Source organism: Apodemus sylvaticus, chromosome 4 (genome assembly GCF_947179515.1).
Source record: "Apodemus sylvaticus chromosome 4, mApoSyl1.1, whole genome shotgun sequence".
Classification (NCBI taxonomy): Eukaryota; Metazoa; Chordata; class Mammalia; order Rodentia; family Muridae; genus Apodemus; species Apodemus sylvaticus.
In genome coordinates this window covers 50,103,115-50,128,165 of record NC_067475.1, presented here as the reverse complement: position 1 = coordinate 50,128,165, position 25,051 = coordinate 50,103,115, and the positions used below count along the sequence as shown (strand labels likewise).

Genomic DNA, 25,051 nt, shown 5'->3' with positions numbered 1-25,051 from the left:
TGTTGCTCCCTGTTATTTTTTTTTTTTGTCTTTTTTTTTTTATTTGATATAATTTATTTACATTTCAAATGATTTCCCCTTTTCTAGCCCCCCCCCACTCCCCGAAAGTCCCATAAGCCCCCTTCTCTTCCCCTGTCCTCCCTCCCACCCCTTCCCAGTTCCCCGTTCTGGTTTTGCCAAATACTGTTTCACTGAGTCTTTCCAGAACCAGGGACCACTCCTGCTTTCTTCTTGTATCTCATTTGATGTGTGGATTATGTTTTGGGTATTCCAGTTTTCTAGGTTAATAACCACTTATTAGTGAGTGCATACCATGATTCACCTTTTGAGTCTGGGTTACCTCACTTAGTATGATGTTCTCTAGCTCCATCCATTTGCCTAAGAATTTCATGAATTCATTGTTTCTAATGGCTGAATAGTACTCCATTGTGTAGATATACCACATTTTTTGTATCCACTCTTCTGTTGAGGGATACCTGGGTTCTTTCCAGCATCTGGCAATTATAGATAGGGCTGCTATGAACATAGTAGAGCATGTATCCTTATTACATGGTGGGGAATCCCCTGGGTATATGCCCAGGAGTGGTATAGCAGGATCTTCTGGAAGTGAGGTGCCCAGTTTTCGGAGGAACCGCCAGACTGATTTCCAGAGTGGTTGTACCAATTTGCAACCCCACCAGCAGTGGAGGAGTGTTCCTCTTTCTCCGCACCCTCTCCAACACCTGCTGTCTCCTGAATTTTTAATCTTAGCCATTCTGACTGGTGTAAGATGAAATCTTAGGGTTGTTTTGATTTGCATTTCCCTAATGACTAATGAAGTGGAGCATTTTTTAAGATGCTTCTCCGCCATCCGAAGTTCTTCAGGTGAGAATTCTTTGTTTAACTCTGTACCCCATTTTTTAATAGGGTTGTTCGGTTTTCTGGAGTCTAACTTCTTGAGTTCTTTATATATATTGGATATTAGCCCTCTATCTGATATAGGATTGGTGAAGATCTTTTCCCAATTTGTTGGTTGCCGATCTGTCCTCTTGATGGTGTCCTTTGCCTTACAGAAACTCTGTAACCTTATGAGGTCCCATTTGTCAATTCTTGCTCTTAGAGCATACGCTATTGGTGTTCTGTTCAGAAACTTTCTCCCTGTACCGATGTCCTCAAGGGTCTTCCCCAGTTTCTTTTCTATTAGCTTCAGAGTGTCTGGCTTTATGTGGAGGTCCTTGATCCATTTGGATTTGAGCTTAGTACAAGGAGACAAGGATGGATCAATTCGCATTCTTCTGCATGCTGACCTCCAGTTGAACCAGCACCATTTGTTGAAAAGGCTATCTTTTTTCCTGTTATTTTTATTAGAAGTCAATTTATGTATGTGTGGCTATCTTCTTTTGAGTTTGTTAGATTACTTTCTTGATTTTTTTCTCAGGTGTAGTTTCTCTCCTTATGTTGGGGTGTTCCATCTGATATCTTTTGTAGGGCTGGATTTGTGGAAATATATTGTGTAAATTTCATTTTGTCATGGAATATCTTAGTTTCTTCAACTAGTAATTGAGAGTTTTTCTGGGTACAGTACCCTGGGCTGGCATTTGTGTTCTCTTATGGTCTGTATGACATCTGTCCAGGATTTTCTGGCTTTTATAGTCTCTGGTGAGAAGTCTGGTGTAATTCTGCTATGCTTACCTTTATATGTTACTTGACCTTTTACCATTACTGCTTTTAAAATTCTTTGTTTTGTGCATTTGGTGTTTGGTAATTATGTGACAGGAGGAATTTCTTTACCAGTCTAGGCTATTTGGAGTTCTGTAGGCTTCTTGTATGTTCATGGGCATCACTTTCTTTAGGTTAGTGAAGTTTTATTCTAAAATTTTGTTGAAGATATTTACTGGCCCTTTAAGTTGGAAATCTACTCTCTTTTCTATACCTATTATTCTTAGGTTTGGTCTTCCCACTGTGTCCTGGATTTCCTTGATGTTTTGTGTTAGGAGCTTTTTACTTTTTGCATTTTCTTTGATTGTTTTATGAATGTTTTCTCTGGTATCTTCTGCAACTAAGATTCTCTCTCTTCTATCTATTTTATTCTGTTGGTGGTGCTTGCATTTATGACTCCTGATCTTTTCTTTCTTTTCTTTTCTTAATTTCTTTCTTTCTTTTCTTAATTTCTTTCTTTTCTTAATTTCTTTCTTTTCTTAATTTCTTTATTTCTTAACTTCTTTCTTTCTTTCTTTCTTTCTTTCTTTCTTTCTTTCTTTCTTTCTTTCTCTCTTTCTTTTTTTTTCTCCAGGGTTGTCTTTCTTTGTGTTTTCTTCATTGTTTCTATTTACATTTTTATATACTGGGTTGTCTTGTTCAATTCCTTCTTCTGTTTGGTTTTGCTTTCCTCTAAATCTTTAAGGGATTTTTGTGTTTCTTCTTTAAGGGCTTCTACCTGTTTACCTGTATTTCCCTGAAAATTTTTGGGGAAGTTATTTATGTTCTTCCTAATGTCCTCTATCATCATCATGAGAAGTGATTGTAGATATGAATCTTGCTTTCCAAGATGGTATATCCAGGACTTGCTATGGTGAAAGAACTGGATTCTGCTGATGTCAAATAACCTTGGTTTCTGTTGCTCATGTATTTTTGCTTGCCTCTTGCCATCTGCTTATCTCTAGTACTACCTACTCTCCCTGTTAATGACCAGAGTCTTTCCCTCCTGTAATTGTGGTAGTGTCAGAACTCCTCAGACTCTAGCTGTCTCTTTTATCCTGTTACTCTGTGATCCTGAGATCCTAGGTGTGTCAGTACTCCTGGGAGTCAAGCAGCCTCTGGGATCTTGAAATCCTGGTGTGACCAAGCTCCTGAGATCCTATGATACTGGGTATGTTAGAGTGCCTAGGAATTGAACTTCTTCTGGATGTTATGGGACTGGGTGAGGAGCTAGGGCACAATGTTTGCTCAGGCCACCAGCTCAGACCAGTAAGAATTTGTGCTACTGGCTGGGTGGGGGTTCCTATGTCCCTGGATCTTGCTAGTCCCAGTTTCTTTTGGTGTTGTGTCAGGGCAGACAATGTGGGCCCTTCACCTATGATCCTGGGTATGTTAGAGTGTCTGGGAATCGAGCTTCTTCTGGATGTTGTTGGACTGGGTGAGGAGCTAGAACCAAAGTTCTGCTCAGGGAACAGGCCCAGACTGGAAGCACGCCATTTTCAATTCTAGTCATCTGGCTCGTATATCCTAATTATGTTGTGGCTTTAGCAACAGAGGGAGGCCTCAAACCTGTGAGGCAATAAAGAATACATTGGTAAGGTGTACTGTTTTAGAATTCCCTTGGACTACCCTGACCACTCTTCTAAAGAAAATTTTTAAATCTTTACTGGGATTTTTGTAAGTATGTGGTTTGTATGGGAAGTATTGTTAACTTCCATGGCTTATGTTTCTTCAGAATTAATGCCAGTAACTGACAAATAGAACCTCATAAAACTAATGAAGCTTTTGTACAACTAGTAAAGCAATCAGTTGAGTAAATGAAATTCAGAGAATGAGAATGAATATTTGTAGCTATACATCAGACAAAGAAGTTCTACTAGTAATATATAAATAACTCAAAAAATAAGTGTCAGCAAACTAACGATCACCTCCAAACTGGGCTAAGGTAATAAACATAAAGTTTTCAATAGAAGACATAAAAATGTCTAAGTAGTATCTAAAAGGTATTCATTATCCTTAGTAATCAGAGAAATGTTAATTAAAACCTCTTTGAGGTTTACTCTGTTCCCAGTCTCAATGTTCCTGTCAACAAAACAATGGGCAATAAATGTTAACTAGGTTAGAGAAAGAGGAACAATTGGTGTGGGTGCAAATTTGTTCAGACGCTTTAGAAATATGCATGGAGGATACTCAAAAATCTAAAAACAAATCTTCAATATGAACCACTAATTGGCATACACCTAAAAGTCTTGACACCCTACTGAAAAGATACTTGCTCAGCAATGATCATCACCACCATATTTACAATATCAGGAAATGGAAAAAACCTAATGTCCTTTAACAGATGAATGGAGGAGGATAATGTAGAACACAATAGATGGCTACACACAATGAGATATTATTCAGCTATAAAAAGGAGAAATCATAAACTTTGCAGTTAAGTAAATAGAGCTGGAAAAAACATATTTGAGAAATCGGAGAGATCCACAAATACAAACTCCACATACTTTCATCTGTGATTCCTAACTCTACCTCTTCAGATGTGGATATACAACATGGAGTAATCCTAGTAACCACAAACGCATTAATGGAGCATTGCTAAGAGGTTGAGAGTGTAATAGCCAGATACTGGTGAAATGAAGTAGGAAATGAATTAACAGGTAGAGGCCTCAACTTGAAAAGTTAAAGGAAACCTATACTGAAGGAGGAGAGAGTCAAAAATCATCAAGGCTTTATCAAAGATAAAGCTTAAATATTACTTTGTATTTACCTAAGATTTTCAATGGATAAATAGATAGATTGATTATAGATAGATGAGATAGATGATGGATAGATATATAGATAGATAGATAACTAGATGTTAATTAGGTAGATAGGCAGATAAATAAACTGGTAAATAGAGAAGTATGTACAATTGATTTTTAAGCAAGGGTAAAATTATAAAAACAGTATTATCTTCTCTTGTTGTTTGTATTAAATTACAAATTAATAATTAAATTTAAAGTTTTCATTTTTATTAATAAAATGTTTTTAAATAAACATTTGCAGAAATAATGACTTAGTTATATTCTAATTGGCTAGGCATGTTATCTACATTCCAAATAAATAAAATGATATAAAATATATTTTCAAGTTTTGTACAACAAAAAAGAAAATCATACAAGTCATTAAATACTTTGGGATTTGTTTGCTTTATCTCTCACAGATAATGTTACAAATATAAAAGCGGAAATGCATTTACACTCCTAAGTATAATCTCCAACAGTCATATAATCACAGATTATTTTGTTATGTAGGAAGAAGCTATGTTTCACATAGTATTAAAGACAAAAGAATTGACAATCATTCAGCAATGTAACTATGCTTAATGCTGTCTTAAAATGTACAACAGTATATAAACTTTGTGTATTCGTGTACTTTTTTCTTAAATAAATTCGGTTTTTTAAATATTTTTATTTTCTATATTCTTTGTTTACATTCCAAATGATTTCCCCTTTCCCAGATCCCCCCTCCCCATATGTCCCATAAACCTTCTTCTCTCCATCCATTCTCCAATCACATCCCTCCTTTTTCTCTGTCCTTATATTTCCCTCCAATGCAAGATCAATCCTTTCCAGGATCAAGACCCTCACCGTACTTCTTCATGGGAGTCATTTGTTATGTGATTTGTGCCTTGGGTATTCAGGGCTTCTGGGCTAATTAATACCCACTTATCAGAGATTGCATTCCATGTGTACTCTTTTGTGACTGGGTTACTTCACTTAGGATGATATTTTCCAGATCAAACCATTTGCCTAAAAATTTTGTGAATTCATTGTTTCTAATTGCTGAGTGGTATTCCATTGTGTAAATATACCACATTTTCTGTATCCATTCCTCCTTTGAGGGACATCTGGATTCTTTCCAGCTTCTGGCTATTATAAATAAGGCTGCTATGAACATAATGGAGCATGTGTCTTTATTGCATGCCAGGGAATCCTTTGGGTATATGCCCAGGAGAGGTATAGCAGGGTCCTCAGGAAGTGTCATGTCCAGTTTTCTGAGGAACCACCAGACTGATTTCCAAAGTGGTTATACCATCTTACAGCCCCACCAGCAGTGGAGGAGTGTTCCTCTTTCTCCACATCCTTGCCAACACCTGCTGTCTCCTGAGTTTTTTACCTTAGCCATTCTGACTAGTGTAAGGTGAAATCTCAGGGTTGTTTTGATTTTCATTTCCCTAATGACTAATGATGTTGAGTACTTCTTAAGGTGCCTCTAGGCCATCCCAATTACTTCAGGTGAAAATTCTTTGTTTAGATCTGTACCCCATTTTTAATAGGGTTATTTGGTTCCCTGGGGTCTAACTTCTTGAGTTCTTTGTATATATTGAATATTAGCCCTCTATTAGATGTAGGTTGGTGAATATCCATTCCCAATTTAATGGTTGCCATTTTGTCCTTTTAACAGTGTCCTTTGCCTTACAGAAACTTTGTAATTTTATGAGGTCCCATTTGTCAATTCTTGATCTTAGAGCATAAGCTATCGGTGATCTGTTCAGGAACTTTTCTCCTGTGCCCATGTCCTCAAGGGTCTTCCCCAGTTTCTTTTCTATTAGTTTCAGTGTGTCTGGTTTTACATGGAGGTCCTTCATCCACTTGGAGTGAAGTTTAGTACATGGAGATAAGAATGGATCAATTCGCATTCTTCTGCATGCTGACCTCCAATTGAACCAGCACCATTTGTTGAAAAGGCTATCTTTTTTCCACTGGATGTTTTTGGCTCCTTTGTCAAAGATCAAGTGACCATAGGTGTGTGGATTCATTTCTGGACCTTCAATTCTATTCCATTGGTCCACTTGTCTGTCACTGTGCCAATACCATGCAGTTTTTAACACTATTGCTCTGTAGTATTCCTTGAAGTCAGGGATACTGATTCCCCCAGAATTTCTTTTGTTGTTGAGAATAGTTTTAGCTATCCTGGGTTTTTTGTAATTCCAGATGAATTTGAGAATTGCTTTTTCTAACTCTGTGAAGAACTGAGTTGGGATTTTGGTGGGGATCGGGTTGAATCTGTAGATCACTTTTGGCAAGATGGCCATTTTAACTATATTAGTCCTGCCGATCCACGAGCATGGCAGATTTTTCCATTTTCTGAGGTCTTCTTCGATTTCCTTCTTCAGAGACCTGAAGTTCTTGTCATATAGATCTTCTACTTGTTTGGTTAGAGTCACACCAAGATATTTTATATTGTTTGTGGCTATTGTGAAGGGTGTCATTTCCCTAACTTCTTTCTCAGCCTGCTTATCCTTTGAGTATAGGAAGGCAACTGATTTGCTTGAGTTGATTTTATAACCAGCCACTTTGCTGAAGTTGTTTATCAACTGTAGGAGTTCTCTGGTGGAGGTTTTAGGGTCACTTAAGTAGACTATCATGTCATCTGTGAATAGTGATAATTTGACTTCTTCCTTTCCAAGTTGTATCCCCTTGACCACCTTATGTTGTCTAATTGCTCTAGCTAGAACTTCAAGTACTATATTGAAAAGATATGGAGAGAGAGGACAGCCTGTCTAGTCCCCGATTTTAGTGGGATTGCTTCAAGTTTCTCTCCGTTTAGTTTAAAAAATATGGAAGGCTTCATGAATTTGTGTGTCATCCTTGGGCAGGGGCCATGCTAATCTTCTCTGTATCGTTCCAATTTTAATATATGTGCTTCCGAAGCGATCACAAATAAATTCAGTTTTACATATATTTTTTTCAAACATTTTCTTTTAAGAACTTTGTGGTGAACTTTTCAGATCTTATGTGCAATACTCTCTCAGTAACTGCAAATATTCCAGGCAGGAAAATATTTCTTTTCCCTGTTCATGTGGTCATTTTAAGAAAGGCAAGATGTAGAAAAAAAAAAAGCATTTTTATAAACCATTGGCAGAAGTTTGTGAATGGTCAGCTGCCTCTGCTAGAATAGTTTCTTCCAGTCCATGTGCTACCAGTTTTATATCTTTTAGTCATCATTAACGATGCTAATTAATTGGCTAAGGCCTTTCTGTTGTTTCAAATGCTGTTTGATTTCTCATAATAGGTTTGCATCTATGTAATACATTTCTTCAGATTTCACAGCTCCAAAATGATTGTGCATCCTGATTTGGAACATAGCTCATTTAGTCGACCCCTGAACTAAGTAGTTGCATTTACTATACCCTGAGTAGTTCTCTAACTGAACCCACAACTGTTGCTCATCAGCATAGTGTAGTAGCTGCTCTTCCATTTGATTTACTGTTTTGATTAGAACCTATAATGTTCTGTGAGAGAGATCCCAACGTTTCCTCTTGCACTATTTTGTCCATAGTTGTAATTTGATTCTTTTATATAGTTCATTAATATCTTCGGATATAATATCTAATCTGGGCTGATGCTGCTTAGTCATCTGATATTGAAGCTTCAGTTTTTAAAGAAGTTCTTTGAAATTTATACTTAGAATAGAATTAATTTTTCAAAATCAGGGCTATTCATTTTGGCCTGTTTCCAAATAATAAGATCAACACTAATAGGTAAGATATACAATAGCTATTTGATCTGAGCAAGAGACAAATTTGTTCTGGTCATAAAAAGGGTTGCTCTCAGCTGCCGCAGCTGTGTTTTTTTTTTTTTCTTCTCTCTATATTCTTTGTTTACATTCCAAATCCTTTCCCCTTTCCCTTTAACACCGTTGTCTGTCTCTGAAACTCTTCTGAAGGTGCCATTTGGAGAATGCTTAACAACATAATCACAACTTCTGTTTGATCATCTGTCAATGTCTTAATGCCCTCTACATAATGGTCTGGTTTCCTGGAAAACAATATTTTCTTATACAATAATCAAGATAAGATAGATGACATTTACCTCTATTATAAACTACAGTACTATCCCAACTCCTTATAATTTTTTCTCACGATGCCAATATTTCAGAATTTTGATGTTAAATATTTAAGGGGTTTTAAAATTTACAATAAATTCATTGTCAATCATACAAAACTCATCAACATTCACAATACCCTTTGAAAATTTTTATTTTAAGGATTTTTTTGATAGGTGTGCGTTTGGATAAGCGGGTGCACATGAGTATGTGCATGTGGAGAAGAGAAGGTGATATCGGGTGTTTTTTTTTCTATCACTCTCTGCCTATTCTGAGGGTATTTATCCGAACCTTAGTCTACTATGGGCTCTGCATTCTGGAAGACAGCAAGTCTCATTGGTTCTCTTGTACCCTACCACAATCGACCTGCATTACAGTATATGCAGGATATCTGTCTTTTTACATAGATACTGAGTAACAAATGCCAATCCTTGTAAGAATGTATTAAGTGTTCTTACAATTGGTACTAAATGGACTCAATAACACACATACACACACACACACACACACACACACACACACACTTTTGTTTTCTCTAGGCTAGACCACTATAAAACCTTGAACACAAAATTAAAAGACTGATTATATAGTGGATCTCCTCTCATTACATTAGTTTAAATGAATATTGATAGGAGAGAAAGAAGCTGAGTGTTTGGAAATATGTTGAAGGTTAGCAAACCACTCTTGCTTTCCAATGAGTCAAAGAAATATAAATAAAACAGGGAAATGTTTTAAACAACCTAAAATCTAAATAATCTATGGGATATAAAAAATAACAGAATAAATGACTGGCAAAATTAATAAAACTAAAGATGCAAACATTCTAAAAAGACAGTATACTAAAAAGTAATTTTCATTCCCATCGACCTAGCAATTGTACTAAAGGTTCTATGTAACAATTTTGAAAGTGCAGTCTCTTTGAAGACACAAAAAGGGTTGATTGTAGAAGAATGTGCTGGAACTCTCTTCTTCGGTATTCTAGCACTTGTGTTGTTCACATCTAAAACTTTATTGTTACCAAATTATCGAAAAATTATCTAGCTGAACCCCATCAATGCATAGAACCATCAGAAATAATGATCTGGTGTTAAAGTTTGGAATGACTAATTGCATGGTAATAGCTTACTCATTATTTATTTGATTATATATTGCCTTAGTATAACAATAATATAATACCCATTGTTTTTACTGCTAAGGTAGGAATTGTCTGAGTATATCAATAGTATAATATGTTTAATTTTTGGTGCCTGATACATAGAAAAATAGTTTACTTTAATGGAGTACCAGCTAGGCCAATTTATGTTAAAACCACAAATGAATGCTTCACCTATATGCTTAAGAGAGGTCATTGTCACAGTAATTACCATGTAAAAAATGCTAATTAATTCACAAAAAAAGACCAAACGTCCTCCTAAAAATATATACCTGGCTGATAATTTTAATCATGTTCAGCTTTAATATTGTTACCTCATAAAATGACATTACACAAATATAATACATTTTCTTTTCAGCATATGTCTTGCTGAAAAGTCTGACTTTAAAGTAAATCAATGTTAAAAAATAATATCACGAAGACAGAGAAATGGCATAATAAACTACACACAATTTTACTCTATAAATAGAAAACATCCAACGACATTTCATCACTCTATTGGTACTAAATTGACAACTTCAGATGAATTTAGTTTAATGGTAATGTGATTTGTGCCACTCTATTTTATATTTGTATAATCTAGTAATACATCTTAGGCAAAAGAAAAATCTTAGAAAATCACATCCATTTATCTCTACAACGTTTTGCTTTATAAATCTACATAGTAATGTGACAATTCACACTAATATATTCAAATAATTCTTGATACACATTTCAAAACATGTGCCCAGTGTGTCGAGTAAAGCGTTGTTTGAATAAACACTTTAAGTTTCAATATTTTAAACTTGTCAACATAAAGACAATTATTTTCAATTATTTTATGTAGCTTTATTTCATGTCTGTGTAAATGAAAAATAATATGTGTATACAGGCACCATCTCGTTACTTTTATTTTGTGTGTGGGGGTTTCTTTTGGAGCAATTATTTGTTTCTTTAAACAGGATCTCTGTATAGCAATCAGGCCCAAAAACTGAAAGAACAGACAATGACCTTGAACTTCTGATCCTCTGACATTTACTTCCTAAGTACTAAGATTATAGGGATGTATCACAGTTTATAAAGTGTTTGACATAGAATTTGTCATGATAAATAAGCCAATTACTGATATTATCATTTAAAAAATAGCTTTACTTGTTATGAAAACAAAGCCTTTACTTTTGTACTTGTGCTGCCTTAAAAATAAGTTGAGTTTTATGTACCTTATAATCAGAGTGAATAATTTTAATAAGTGCCATGAGGATGAGCAAAACCAGGTAAGCTTTACAATATGAATGAACATATTTTGGTGTCTAACATCTATCTGAATAGTTCAAATTTGTGATATATTTAGATATTTGCATTCTATTAATGTATAATAATTTCACTTTCTTTAAAATTATATATGTTAGTAAATGAGCTAAAAGAAAAGTTTCTTAAACAACCACAGAAAACTGTATTTTTTTCAATTCAAAGTGCTACACCATTATATATAAAAATATATATCTATTTTATAAATGTTAAAACTTTAGAAAATATTCTTGAATACTTCAGAAGATTAAATAAATCATTTTATTCTTTCTTGTTATATACAAGGTATATAATTTCCTGGAGGATTACTATATCAAGAAAAACTGAAGACATTTTCCCCTCCCCCATACCAGGCACACTCAAAGTGCTCACTGACTAAAGTGCCCCGCCTGACTAAAGCTACATCAGGGAGGAAGGACTCATCCCCACTCAGGGTTCAGAGCATGGTCTATCATAGCAGGGAAGCTGTGCATTGGGAACAACTCACTGTCCCACAAGCAGTCAGAGCTTGAGGCACCTGGTTATACTGTGAGAAAGCTCCAGCTAGAATCTGACCAAGCTAGAATCCACGAGCGCATCCTGCATGCTGCAGCTAGGTCCCACCTCCTACAATGGTCCCACAACAACTCTCCCAGCTGAGGCCAAGTGTTCACACCCATGAGACTGTATGAGAGCATTACACATCCGATGCACAACACTCACTAAAGATTCATGAAGTACACCTAGCACTACCTTTGGCTTCACAAAATATCAGTAACTTTAGCCATGATAATTTCTCTCTTTTTTTAAGATCATGTAAAATTTTATATAGATATAATAATGGTAGTCATAAAAATATTCCTAAGTTGATTAAAAGTGGAATTATAAACATTTTCTGATAAACTTGAAGATTTACATGAAAAATATTTCTGATAAAATTGTAGAAATATATAGAAAAATGTTAAAATTAAAGGTTATCATGGAAATTATATAGATGAAATGATAGGCATAAAGAGAAGTCTAAGTTGATTGAAGGTGGAATGAGAAACATTTTCAGATAACATTGAAAATTTACATGGAAAATATTTCTGGGAAAATTCAAGAAATAAATAGAACACGTTAAAATTGACTATTTCATGGAAAATATTACATAAAAATGGTTGATGTAAAAACTATAAATTAATTGAAGGTGGAATTAGAAACATTTGTGACAAAATCAAAGATTTACATTGAACACATTTCTGATAAAATAGAGGAAGCATATAAAAAGACATATTAAAATTGAAGATTAACATGAAAAATAATGCAGACAAATGGTAGACATAAGAGAAATTACTAAATTAATAAAAAGTGGAATTATAAACATTTTCTGATAAAATTGAACATTTACATGAGAAATATTTTGTTAGTCTATGTCTTTTTATTAGGGAGTTGAGTCCATTGTTGTTAAGAGATATTAGGGAGTAGTGGTTGTTGCTTCCTGTTATTTTTGATGTTATTTTTTTTTTACGTTTGTGTGGGTATCTTCTTTTGGGTTTGTTGGAAGAAGATTACTTTCTTGCTTTCTCTAGGGTGTGGTTTCCCTCGTGTTAACATTTTCCATTCCTTTGTAGGGCTGGATTTGTGGGCAGACATTGTGCAAATTTGGTTTTATCATGGAATATCTTGGTTTCTCCATCTATGATGATCAAGAGTTTTGCTGGGTATAGTAGCGTGGGCTGGGATTTGTGTTCTCTAGGGTCTGTATGAAGTCTGACTAGCTTTCATCATCTCTGGTGAGAAATCTGGTGTGGTTCTGATAGGTCTGCCTTTATAAATTACTTGCCCTTTTTTCCTTACTGCTTTTAATATTCTTTCTTTGTTTAGTGAATTTCATGTTTTGATTATTATGTGCCAGGAGGATTTTCTATTCTGGTCCAGTCTATTTGGAGTTTTGAAAGCTTCTTGTATGTTCATGGGCATCTCTTTCTCCAGGTTAAAAAAGTTTTCTTCTAAAATTGTATTGAAGATATTTACTGGGTCTTTAAGATGTAAATACTCACTCTCATCTATAACTATAATCCTTAGGTTTGGTCTTCTCATTGTGTCCTGGGGTTCCTGGATGTTTTGAGTTACCAGCTTTATGCATTTTGCATTTTCTTTGACTATTGAGTCAATGTTTTCTATGGTATCTGCAGCACCTGAGGTTCTTTCTTCTATCTCTTGTATTCTGTTGTTGATGCTTGCATCTATGACTCCTGAATTCTTTTCAAGGTTTTCTATCTCCAGAGATGTCTCCTTTTTGATTTCCTTATTGTTTCTACTTCCACTTTTAGATCCTGGATGGTTTTGTTTAGTTCCTTCACTTGGTTGTTTGTGTTCTCCTGTAATTCTTTAAGGGATTTTTGTGTTTCTTCTTTAAGGGGTTCTGCCTGTATTTCTTTAAGGTATTTTTTGTGTTTCCTCTTTAAGGGCTTTTACCTGTTGACCGATGTTCTCCTGTATTTCTTTAAAGGACTTATTTAAGTCTTTTTTGAAGCCCACTATCAGCATCATGAGATACGATTTTAAATCCAACTCTTGCTTTTCTGGTGTGTTGGGGTATCTGAGACTTGATGTGGTGGGAGAACTAGGTTCTGATGGTGCCATGTGGCCTTGGTTTCTGTTGGCAGGGTTCTTGTGCTTGCCTTTTGCCATCTGGTTATCTCTGGTACTAGTTGGTATTGTTGTCTCTGGCTGGAGCTTCTTCCTCCTGTGGCCCTGTAAGCCTGTGTTCTTACTCCTCTGAGCTCAAAAGTGAAAGCACTGCTGGGAGATCTCTCTCTCCTGGCTGGCTATGCACAGAAGACTGTGGAGTATCCTGGCTCCCTGGTGCAAATGGCAGTGGGTAGGAAGACTTCTGTCCCAGCTGCTCCACTGTTCTTAGTCCCTCTGTGCTCCTAGCTGGATCGCCTCCAGAGAGAAGGTGGAGATCTCACCTCTGTACTCAATAGTGAAATCCTGTTGGGAGATCACTCCCTCCTGGTGGGCTATGCACAGACTGCTATGGAGTCTCCAGGCTCCCTGGTGCAAATGGTAACAGGAAGACTTCAGTCCCAGCTGCTCCACTGATCACAGCAACTGAAGACATTTGAATTCACAAGGATTTGATATATTAATAATGGGAAAAATTCCTCACCTGTTAGAGTTCATTGTACTTTTTTCATTTAATGAATATAAAAGTAATATAAATATAAATTCAAACATTGTCCTATAAAATAGCGCCTCAATGTTACAATACACTCCACTCAGTACTCAACATGTTCTTTTGTTTTTCTTACTAATTTTTAATTTAATTATTTTACTTACTACATTACAAATGATGCCCTCTCTCCCAGTTCCTCCTCCCAGAGTTCTTCATTCCATCCCCTTTCCCTTTCACCTCTGAGAGGATGCTCCCATGGCCCTCCCCTAGAAATTTTCCCTGGGGCTTCAAGTCTCTATAGGATTAGGCTCATCCTCTTCCACTGAGGCCACACAGGCAGTCCTCTGCTACATACATTCTGGGGCCTCAGACCAGTCAGTGTATGCTCTTTGGTTGGTGGCTTAGTCTCTGAGAGCTCCCAGTGGTCTGGGTTAGTTGATACAATTGGTCTTCCTATGGAATTGCAATCCCCTTTCAGCTCCTTCAGTCCTTCCCTCAACTTTCCATAGTGGTCTCTGATCTCAGTCCAATGGTTGGCTGCAAATATCTTCATTTGTCTCAGTCCAATGCTAATAAGATATTTCAGAACACAGCCATGCTAAACTCCAGTCTGCAGGTACAACACAGCATTAGTAATGGATCCTAAGTTGTTGCATTCACTGAAAGCGCGTTCCTTCAGTCTCTGCTCCATTTTTTTTGTTTGTTTCTGTGTTTATTTTTTAGACAGAAACAATTCTGGGTCAAAAAATTTGAAGGTCAGTTGGTGACCTCATTCCTCCACTGGGGGCCCGGTCTATCTACTGGAGGTGGTCTCTTCAGGTTCCATCTCCCCACTATTGTGCATTTTGACTATTACCCCCTTTGAGTCCTGGGAGTGTTTCCCATCCCAGGTCTCTGGGACTTTCAAGAGGTTCCCCCCAACCACTACCCCAGCAGCTTTATATTTCCTTTCATTCTCCTGGCCCTCTAGGCTTCTCTCCTATCTTCTCCCATACCTGATCCTGACCCCTCTTTTCCTTCTCCCCTTTCCCTCTCTGACCTAGTTCCCTCCATCCCTCTGACTTTCATGATTATTTTGTTCCCTCTTCTCAGTGGGAGTGAAGTATCCTCATTTGGGCCTTTCTTCTTGTTAAACTTCTTACAGTCTGTGGGGTTGGATCAGGGGTAATCTGTACTTTTTGTCCAATATCCACATATCAGTGAGTAGATACCATGCATATCCTTTGAGTCTGGGTTATCTTACTAAGGATGATAATTTTTTAGTTCTATCCATTTACCTGAAAAATTCATGATGTCCTCATTTTTATTAGGGACACAGGAGGTTTGCCCTAGTTAGAAATAGCACTGCCTGCCTCCCTAGTGTCCTGCTCTAACCCAGGTCACACAGCTATGCCTGCCTCCAAGGAGACCAGCATCATGTTAACACCAGAGATAACTAGATTGCAAAAGGCAACTGCAAGAACATAAACAACAGAAGCTGATGCACCTTGGCACTATTGAAACCCCTTTCTCCTACCATAACAAGCCCTGGATAACCTAACACACCCATAGAGCAAGATTCTGATATAAAATCCTATCTTATGATGATGATGATAGAGGGTTTTAAGGAGGATATAAATAACTCCCTTAAAGAAATACAGAAAAATACAAGCAAATGGGTAGAAACCCTTAGAGACATATTTTAAAAAAAATTAAATTAAGATTTTATAGAGGGCAAGAAGGCCTTGTACACAGAGATAAGCAATTGAGGAGCCAGGAAAGTTAAGCACACAGCTTGCTTCTTCAGTAGAATGAGGTATCTTAGCTGCACTTCATGGAATGTCAGGAATGGTGTACTTTTACAACTTGGTCATTTTTTGCTATCTGATGAGACTTGCTCTGCCTACATACATTTCCAAGAATTTTTAAACCATAAAACACATTCTTATGAGTGATGTCACTAGTGCTTTACAACTGTCTGAGTAACTTCTGAGTTATCTTAGGGCCAGAAAAAACCTGACACCCACAGGTTTTTGGTTTACCTCAGTCATTATCCCTAGACCCTTATATTGAGTACTGTTTCTAAGTCAACAAGCAACCATTTTATGGATAAAGCTATATGTAGTATGCAAAGATCTTCTATGTAAACATGTCTAAAATTGCTGTGTGTTTATGATTGAGTTTAGTTGCTGGAACATTTTCATTTTTCAAAATTATGCTTTGTTAAAACGTGACTAAACTACAATGATATGGGACAGATTCTAGAAGTCCTGGTTCAATGCCAGTTACAATAAAATCATTCTTATCTCCCTCTGATGGCTTTTCCCTGCCTACTGTAAAGTCTGCAAAGAAATCACCATACATTGTTTTATGTATTTGGGTATTTTGCTTACATGTGACTGTGTACCACATGTGTGCCTGATGTGCTCAGAGGCCAGAAGGAGGTGATGTATTCACTTGAAACTTGAACAGGTAATTACTGCCATGTAGGTAGTCTGCTCCTCTGCAAGAGCAACAAGTGCTTTTAAGTACTGAGCCAACTCTCCAACCCCAGAAGGAAACTTCCTCCTCACAGTATTTTGAAGCTAGATGACCCACCTTATATATGGACGATACCTCTTGGTGGCAGTTCACAAAAAAGAAGAAGGAAAGTGCTTTTTGCCTGTATGCTCTCATTCCACCTGGAAAGCTTATATGTCCTGTTGCTGAGGCACTCCTTGGCATGTACTGGAATCAAATTTTTGGGATTCCAGTGTGAATTGAGGATTAAAGATGCTCCTAGAAACTTCTAGAACTTTGTCATTTGTCTGTATTAACATAGGCATCTAGTCTTGTGGACTGAGCAACTACTGGATTCTCTACCTTTCTGTTGTGATAGTTAATGCTGAACTATGCAGACTGTTGCCTATGAAACAGTCTAAGAAACCCAACTTTAATATTTATGTTCTTTCTATCAGTTCTGTTCCTAAGAGAACCATGACTAAAACAGTCCTTCAGCACATCTGCTCAGTACTACTTGGGCTTGCAGGTTTTCCCCCTTTATGTTTTCCTTCACCTTCTAAAAAAGGTGTTGGAAGTTGAAAATTGTTTAGAAAAACCTTCAAAGTGTTCTTTGACTTAGATTAGATTCATCATCTATGGAACTAAATCTCTTTTCTTCAAACATCTTTTCATGCTGAATTCACATCTAAATCAAAATAAGGAGTTTTTGAAATTTTTTTTGAAATGCTTTATCTTCTCTGGAAATCAGTCTGGCAGTTCCTCTGAAAACTGGGCATGACACTTCTGGAGGACCCAGCAATACCACTCCTGGGTATATACCCAGAGGATTACCCAGAATGTAATAAGGATACATGTTTCACTATGTTCATAGCAACCCTATTTATAATTGCCAGAAGCTGGAAAGAACCCAGGTATCCCTCAACAGAAGAGTGGATGCAAAAAATGTGGTATATATACACAATGGAGTACTATTCAGCCATTAGAAACAATGAATTCATGAAATTCTTAGACAAATGGATGGAGCTGGAGAACATCATCCTAACTGAGGTAACCCAGTCTCAAAATATCAATCATAGTATGCACTCACTGATAAGTGGATATTAGCCTAGAAGCTTGGAATACCCAAGACACAATCCACATATTAAAAGAAGAAGGAAGAAGTGGCCCCTGGTTCTGGAAAGGCTCAGTGCAGCAGTGTAGGGGAATACCAGGTTAAGTTAAAGGAATTATATCATCCAGCTAAAATCAATGACAATATATGAATTATATATGAGATCTGTTAGGAAATTATTAAAACACCAAACTATACAAATTATGAGCATAGTAATAATAAATTCACAGTACAAATAGTAGACAATATTTTCAACAAAAATCATAGAAGAAAAATGTTCAAATCTAGAGATAAGGATGCCCAGTTAGCTGGAAGAGACCTACAGAAAGTTTGACTAGATGGCTCTGTGGTTGACAGCAAGTATTGCTCTTGAAAAACATCAAGTTTGAATCCTAATACCCATGTATGAAGTCAGAACTACTTGTAATTCCAGCTTCTAAAGATCTTTGATCTAATGTCCCCTTCTGTCCTTGACTGCACACACATGATGGACATTCAAACATACACGAATACTTATGTATACAAGATAAAAATAAACTAAATCTTATTAAAATAAATTTAATAAAACATATTGTTTAGTTTAAGTAAAAATGTAGAAAATGTAATCTTTATTTTATATTTTCTCAAAGCTAATTTTGGGTATAAAAGTAATTATAAAACATAAAATAAAATTCTTGTGTCTAAGGACCACTTCTAACATCACTCTGAGAAATTAATAGACTAGAGAAATCAACGATGTCTTATTTCTTTGCATAAATGAAAGTGATAGAAATAATTTTAGTTCATGTATCTGTTAATTTGAATAAGATTTCTAAAATCTTAAAAATGAAAATACATTGTTCCAATTCTGAGTTATACATTTAAGAATTCAATACTTGAAGTAAGGACTCTCCAATATATTTTACAAGACCTGTTTATCTTTGTTACATAAGAAAAGAAATACCAGTTGATTTATATTATAATATAAATTGAATGTTATGCCCAAGTTTAATAAAAAAATCCAAAATAATATTATTTTATTTTTTAAAGTATTACATTCCCATTGCAGTGTTTGCTAAGTAAAAATGTGGCTGCCATGCTGTCTATGTATTATACAGAATATGTCCTTCATTTCTAATTCTTCAGAGTCACATTTTCTCACCTTTATTCAATAGGGAGAATAAAAATTCAGTCCTCTCCAGTAATGATATTTGTTTGCTGATCCAAAAATAGTTTTAACATTTATCTCATAAAGGCCAAGAACAACTGAAAGTTATAGAGTGGCAACATTCCCCACACCACGTAGCTTCTTTCTACAAGCCAAACAACAATGAAATAAAGTTAAATTTTAAAGAGAGGTTTATTTGAAAAAAAAATCTATTAACTAAGGAAATACCCTACATAAATAAATGTGACACCAAAACTTTTCTAAATGAGAAACAACATTTACATAACATTTTTGAAAATTAAAAATATAGAATACAAAAGGCTACTAATTACCAAATGATTAGATTTTTCATTTAAATGTTTACTTATGCAAAGACTGTAGATTCACAGAAATGACACATAAATTCTATGTACAATTTTTTCAAAAGTTATACTACAATACTATAGACAGAATTACAGCCTTAATATAGCCAAAATATGCAATATATCTATTTATGACCTCATCAAGAACCCTTATTGTTTGAGTGGCTTTTGCATCATTGTGAGCAACTGATGAGACAAAGGTCAATTTAGTCTCCGCCCACTGTAGCTGGGAGACCTTTGGGGAGTAGCGCTCAGCAGTTGGTGAACTCGGGCAGAAGATGCAGAAAAGGGAACGAATAAACTCAGGAATAATAAACACCCAAAGCTTCACCAGTAATGATCCCTGTCCTCAGCTAGGCCTTTCCATTAAAGTCTTCATAGTTTGCCTCAATGTATCCAATTGGGAATTAACTGTTAAAATTATGAACATCTAGGAGAAATTTCCAATTAAAATAATAACACTCATGTTGCCTTTTACAGCCACATGTTCCTCTCCTTCCTAATCATCTGGAAATTAGTAGCCTTTTAAAAATTGTATACTATAAATTTTTATCTCTCAAGAGCATGATATAAATCAAGTTTCTCACTGTAACAGCTCTGGAGGTTTATTTAGGGTATGTCCTTGATTACTAGTTAACTACTTTTTGCTCCTAATATTCTGTTCTATGTAGGTAGCTGTTTCCTTAACAATTTACTTATAAAAAAACAACCTGGTATAAGCAGTTTAGGAATAGTGCAAGTAACAGTAATTTAAGCATCTGTGTACATGATTTGTGTGACCATCATCCTCTCTCTAGTAGCATTGCCAAATTTGCAGTTGCTAGATCACAGGGTAGCAGCATTATTAGTTTTCATATATATATATTATTCATATACATAATATTATTTGATTTAACATTAATTTAGTCACAATTTGTTAAGAGAGTTTATGTAGATAAGAAATCAATAGTTATTATCTCATTATCAAATTTCAATAATAAGTGTTGTTGTAAACTCTCCTAATAATATCATCATGCAATCCATAATTAACAAGTTCCTGATGTTGCTGGTATAATCAAGTCTCTTCAGCTGCCTGCTGTAGACAGCTATAGTCCAGAGTATGTACAATTATATATAATTTGTAATAATGAAAATGATTAGCTATGTAACTAGTTCATATATTTACTGTACTGTTATTATCTATGCATATATACACACATGCATGCACATGTGCATACATACATGCACACACATACAGGTTTTTCTGTAGTTTCTGTTGTTGTTGTTTCTCCCTGGGTAAAAACTCTCTTTAGTACCCAGTCCCCTGTCCCAGCCCTCATGCAAGAGATCAGGTACGATTTTTGAATTTAAGGCAACTGCCAATCTTAGAGGACATCATCTCTTTGTTCCTACAGGTTTTCTTTCAAATTTGACCATACTATAATTTGCTGGTGTTTTAAATGTCCAATGCTTTTATATTTGTCAACTATTTGTCAACTCCTTCAACTTAATAATGATTATTTCATAATATATGTATTACTTCATTGCATATTAAAAATATATGATCTGTAACTATATCTGAATAAAGCAGAAGGAAAACTAATGTCTGAACCCTAATTCCTTCTGCCTCTACTTCTCGCAGCTGGCCCCTATCACATCTTCTACCTGAGAAATACACAAGTGTCCAAGAGAGGACAGCAAAACAGGATGAAAAAACGATTCTGAAATTAAGGCAAAAGCCTGTTTATGGAGGCTGACCAAGGCAACCCAGTAGGAGGAAAAAAGTCTCAAGAATAGGCAAAAGAGTCAGAGAAATGCTCATTGCAACTATTAAGAGTCCCACAAACCACTAAGCTAACAGACATAACATATATGCTGAGGACCTGGTACAGACGCATGCAGGCCCTGTACTAACCACTTCAGTGCTCTTTATGACTAAGCTTATATCCTTTAAGAACTGGTTTCAATTTGACAAAATATGGTGCCATGATATTAAAATGAATGTATTTTGTGGAGAGAAATGGAATGGGGACTTTATTAATATCCATATACAAATACTGATTCTATTTAACATATAATCATGAAGTATATAGACGCAAATTTAATAGAAGTTTAAAAATGCGTATGTTAAGATGTCAAAAAATTATTTAAAGAAAAATTAAAGAAGGCATAGAAATGACATGTTAGCCAGATAATTGAATGAGTTGAAATAAGAATGTGAATTCTCCTATAATTATTCTGAATTACAAATGTCATCGGAATGAAAATCCTATCAAGAAATTAGGTAGATATTGTCAAATTAATATTAAAATACTGATGAATAATAGTGCTGGAAGATTCAAGTATCACGGCGGATCACACCAACATTCTGAGACATCAAGAGAGTTAGCAATGGTAATTGCAGAGAATTTGATAACATGTTCTAAATAGTGGGTATTGGAAGAGCCATGACTTTATAGAATAATACAGCCTTGGAGAAATACAATAAAACACAAAAAAGGAAATTATAAAATAGTAATGGAGAAGGGTACTACATTCACAGACATGACCCTGATGATCTACTCTCTCTAGTCAGGGCTACCTGATAATAACATATTAAGAACTCATTGGTTGAAAAGGCTATATTTTTTCCACTGAATGTTTTCAGCCCCTTTGTCGAGGATCAAGTGGCCATAGGTGTGTGGGTTCATTTCTGGATCTTCAATCCTATTCCATTGATCCGCCTGCCTGTCACTGTATCAATACCATGCCTCTGTAGCATTACTTGAGGTCAGGGATACTGATTCCCCCAGAATTTCTTTTGTTGTTGAGAATAGTTTTAGCTATCCTGGGTTTTTTGTTATTCCAGATGAATTTGAGAATTGCTCTTTCTAACTCTATAAAGAACTGAATTGGGAATTTGATGGGTATTGAGCTGAATCTGTATATTGCTTTTGGCAAAATCAGCATACAGAAGAATGTGAATTGATCCATCCTTATCTCCTTGTACTAAGCTCAATGCCAAATGGATCAAGGACCTCTACAGAAAGCCAGTCACTCTGAAGCTAATAGGAAAGAAACTGGGGAAGACCCTTGAGGACATTGGTACAGGGGGAATGTTCCTGAACAGAACACCAATAGCTTATGCTCTAAGATCAAGAATTGACAAATGGGACCTCATAAAATTACAAAGTTTCTGAAAGGCAAAGGACACCATCAAAAGGACAAATCGGCAACCAACAAATTGGGAAAAGATCTTCATCAACTCTACATCCGACAGAGGACTAATATCCAGTATATACAAAGAATTCAAGAAGTTGGACTCCAGAAAACCAAATAACCCTATTAAAAATGGGGTACAGAGCTAAACAAAGAATTTTCACCTGAAGAACTTCAGATGGATGAGAAGCATCTTAAAAAATGCTCAACATCATTAGTCATTAGGGAAATGCAAATCAAAACAACCCTGAGATTTCACCTTACAGCAGTCAGAATGGCTAAGATTAAAAACTCAGGAGACAGCAGGTGTTAGCGAGGATGTGGAGAAAGAGGAACACTCCTCAACTGCAGAGTGGTACAACTACTCTGGAAATCAGTCTGGCGATTCTTCAGAAAACTGGGCACATCACTTCCAGAGGATCCTGCTATATCACTCCTGGGCATATACCCAGAGGATTCCCCAGCATGTAATAAGGATACATGCTCCACTATGTTCATAACAGCCTTATTTATAATAACCAGAATCTGGAAAGCACACAGGTATCCCTCAATAGAGGAATGGATACAAAAAATGTGGTATATATACACAATGGAGTACTACTATTCAGCCATTAGAAACAATGAATTCATGAAATTCTTAGACAAATGGATGGAGCTGGAGAACATCATCCTAAGTGAGGTAACCAAGTCTCAAAAGATCAATCATGGTATGCACTCACTAATAAGTGGATATTAGCCTAGAAACTTGGAATACCCAAAACATAATCTACACATCAAATGATGTCCAAGAAGAATGGAGGAGTGGCCCCTGGTTATGGAAAGACTCAGTGTAGCAGTATAAGGCAATACCAGTACAGGGAAGTGGGAAGGGGTGGATGGGGGAATAGGGAGAGTAAAGAGGGTTTATAAGACTTTAAGGGAGTGGGAAGCCAGAAAAGGAGAAATCATTTGAAATGCAAATAAAAAAATATCGAATTAAAATAAAAAGAACTCATTGATTGCTGGACAGTGGTGGCACATGTCTTTAATCTCAGCAGCACTTGGGAGGCAGAGGCAGGAAGATTTCTAATTTCGAGCCCAGCCTGTTCTACAGAGTGAGTTCCAGGACAGCCAGGGCTATATACAGAAACTCTGTCTTGAAAAATCAAATTCAGAAAAAAGAAAGAACTCATCAGTTGATTAATTCATCAATTACAATACCTTTGTAATTCAGTTACTTTTTAAGTAACATCTTTAGCTTGATATGAAGCTTCATCATATAAGCCATTTAAGATACTTTTATAACCAAATTGAGTCAACTGTAGAAAATATTTTGCTTGGTTGGTTGTGTTTAGTCCAGGTTGCTACAAGAAAAATGAAAAAGACAGTTGCCTTAGAGAAGAATAAACAAAGTCACAACTGTAACTAGAGAATGCTAAGATCAAAACTCTAAGAGGTCTCTTAGAGCTGTGGCTTTTATACAGAGGGCGCAACCTCAATGTGTTCTCACTACTAAAAATTTAGGAGTTAGGGGAGGATATATGTACAAAAATATATTTTCAATTAAAACTGGAAAAGCATAAATATTTGTAAAACCAAGTATGGTGACATAGACCTTTTATATTAGTACCTAGAAGTCTAAGGGAGAAAGATTTCATATAATCAGAGCCTAGACTGTCATACATGTGTTCTATGCCAATCTGAACTACCCATATCAATAGTATATTTCAAAAGAATCAAAATAATAACAATGATAATTTAACATTTAACATAATATAGTGCTGTTTAAAAGAAACAAATGATCATAACTGAGGTATGTAAAAATGTTTTTGAAAATTAGCTTTTATAGAGGCATTATTGAAACAGAGCCATGGTATGAAAGGATTCATTACTTCATCTTTTCTACTTATAGTATGGCTGGAAATTCTGCATTAAATATTGAAAAATAAAGAAATAAATAAGTTAAATCTGTACCAAAGTAATGATTTGTTAATCACACTGCAATATATTTACTTGGGCATGAGTAAAGACTAAATAAATTTCCTTCCATTAAGCAGTAATTTATTTGAAGATTTCAAAGTGAAATTCTACAGATTTCAAATTTCTAGGTTTCATTTAAAGCATCAAGCCCACAAAGATGAGTTTTAAAATAAACCATGGACTTCAGAAATATGAAACAACATAATTTAGACACTCTCTTCAGTTTCACCCCAAGCTTCTCTTGTTCTTTAGTTTAACTCACTTTGTCATAATGTCAGTTTGACAACACTGCTAAGATACATTTAATGTGAACTGAAGCCATCTGCTTTTTATTCCTACTCTTATTAAAATTTCATATTAATGGCCTGTCAATTTAAAATGGATGCTGAAAAGTGTCACATTATAGTCTTGGGTTGTGGATACATTCCTATTGCAGGACATCTTATTACCTATTTATATTTTGTTCCTGACCTTCCAAAGTAACAAACTGCCTACAAGTCATGTATAGGAACTTGGAAAGCAGCATGAATGTGGAAGGCAAAGGAATTTCAGAAGTCATGGAACTCAGAAATTTAATGTTATAGATAGATTCAGATTTGCCATAGAGAATAGTGTGCAATGGTTTCTACCATGTATTCTCATTAAGCCTTTCTGAGAACTACATTTTTCAATTTAGCCACAT

General features: G+C 35.6%; 1 non-coding gene and 1 pseudogene across 1 annotated transcript; both read right to left on the bottom strand.

Annotated features, from left to right (window-relative positions):
- Positions 1–7,276: 7,276 nt before the first annotated feature.
- On the bottom strand, positions 7,277–7,383 carry LOC127683795 (U6 spliceosomal RNA). The gene has a single exon (XR_007977600.1). It is a non-coding gene; the product is annotated as a U6 spliceosomal RNA (small nuclear RNA).
- Positions 7,384–7,478: 95 nt separating this feature from the next.
- On the bottom strand, positions 7,479–14,140 carry LOC127683570 (nuclear pore complex protein Nup54-like; annotated as a pseudogene).
- Positions 14,141–25,051: the final 10,911 nt, after the last annotated feature.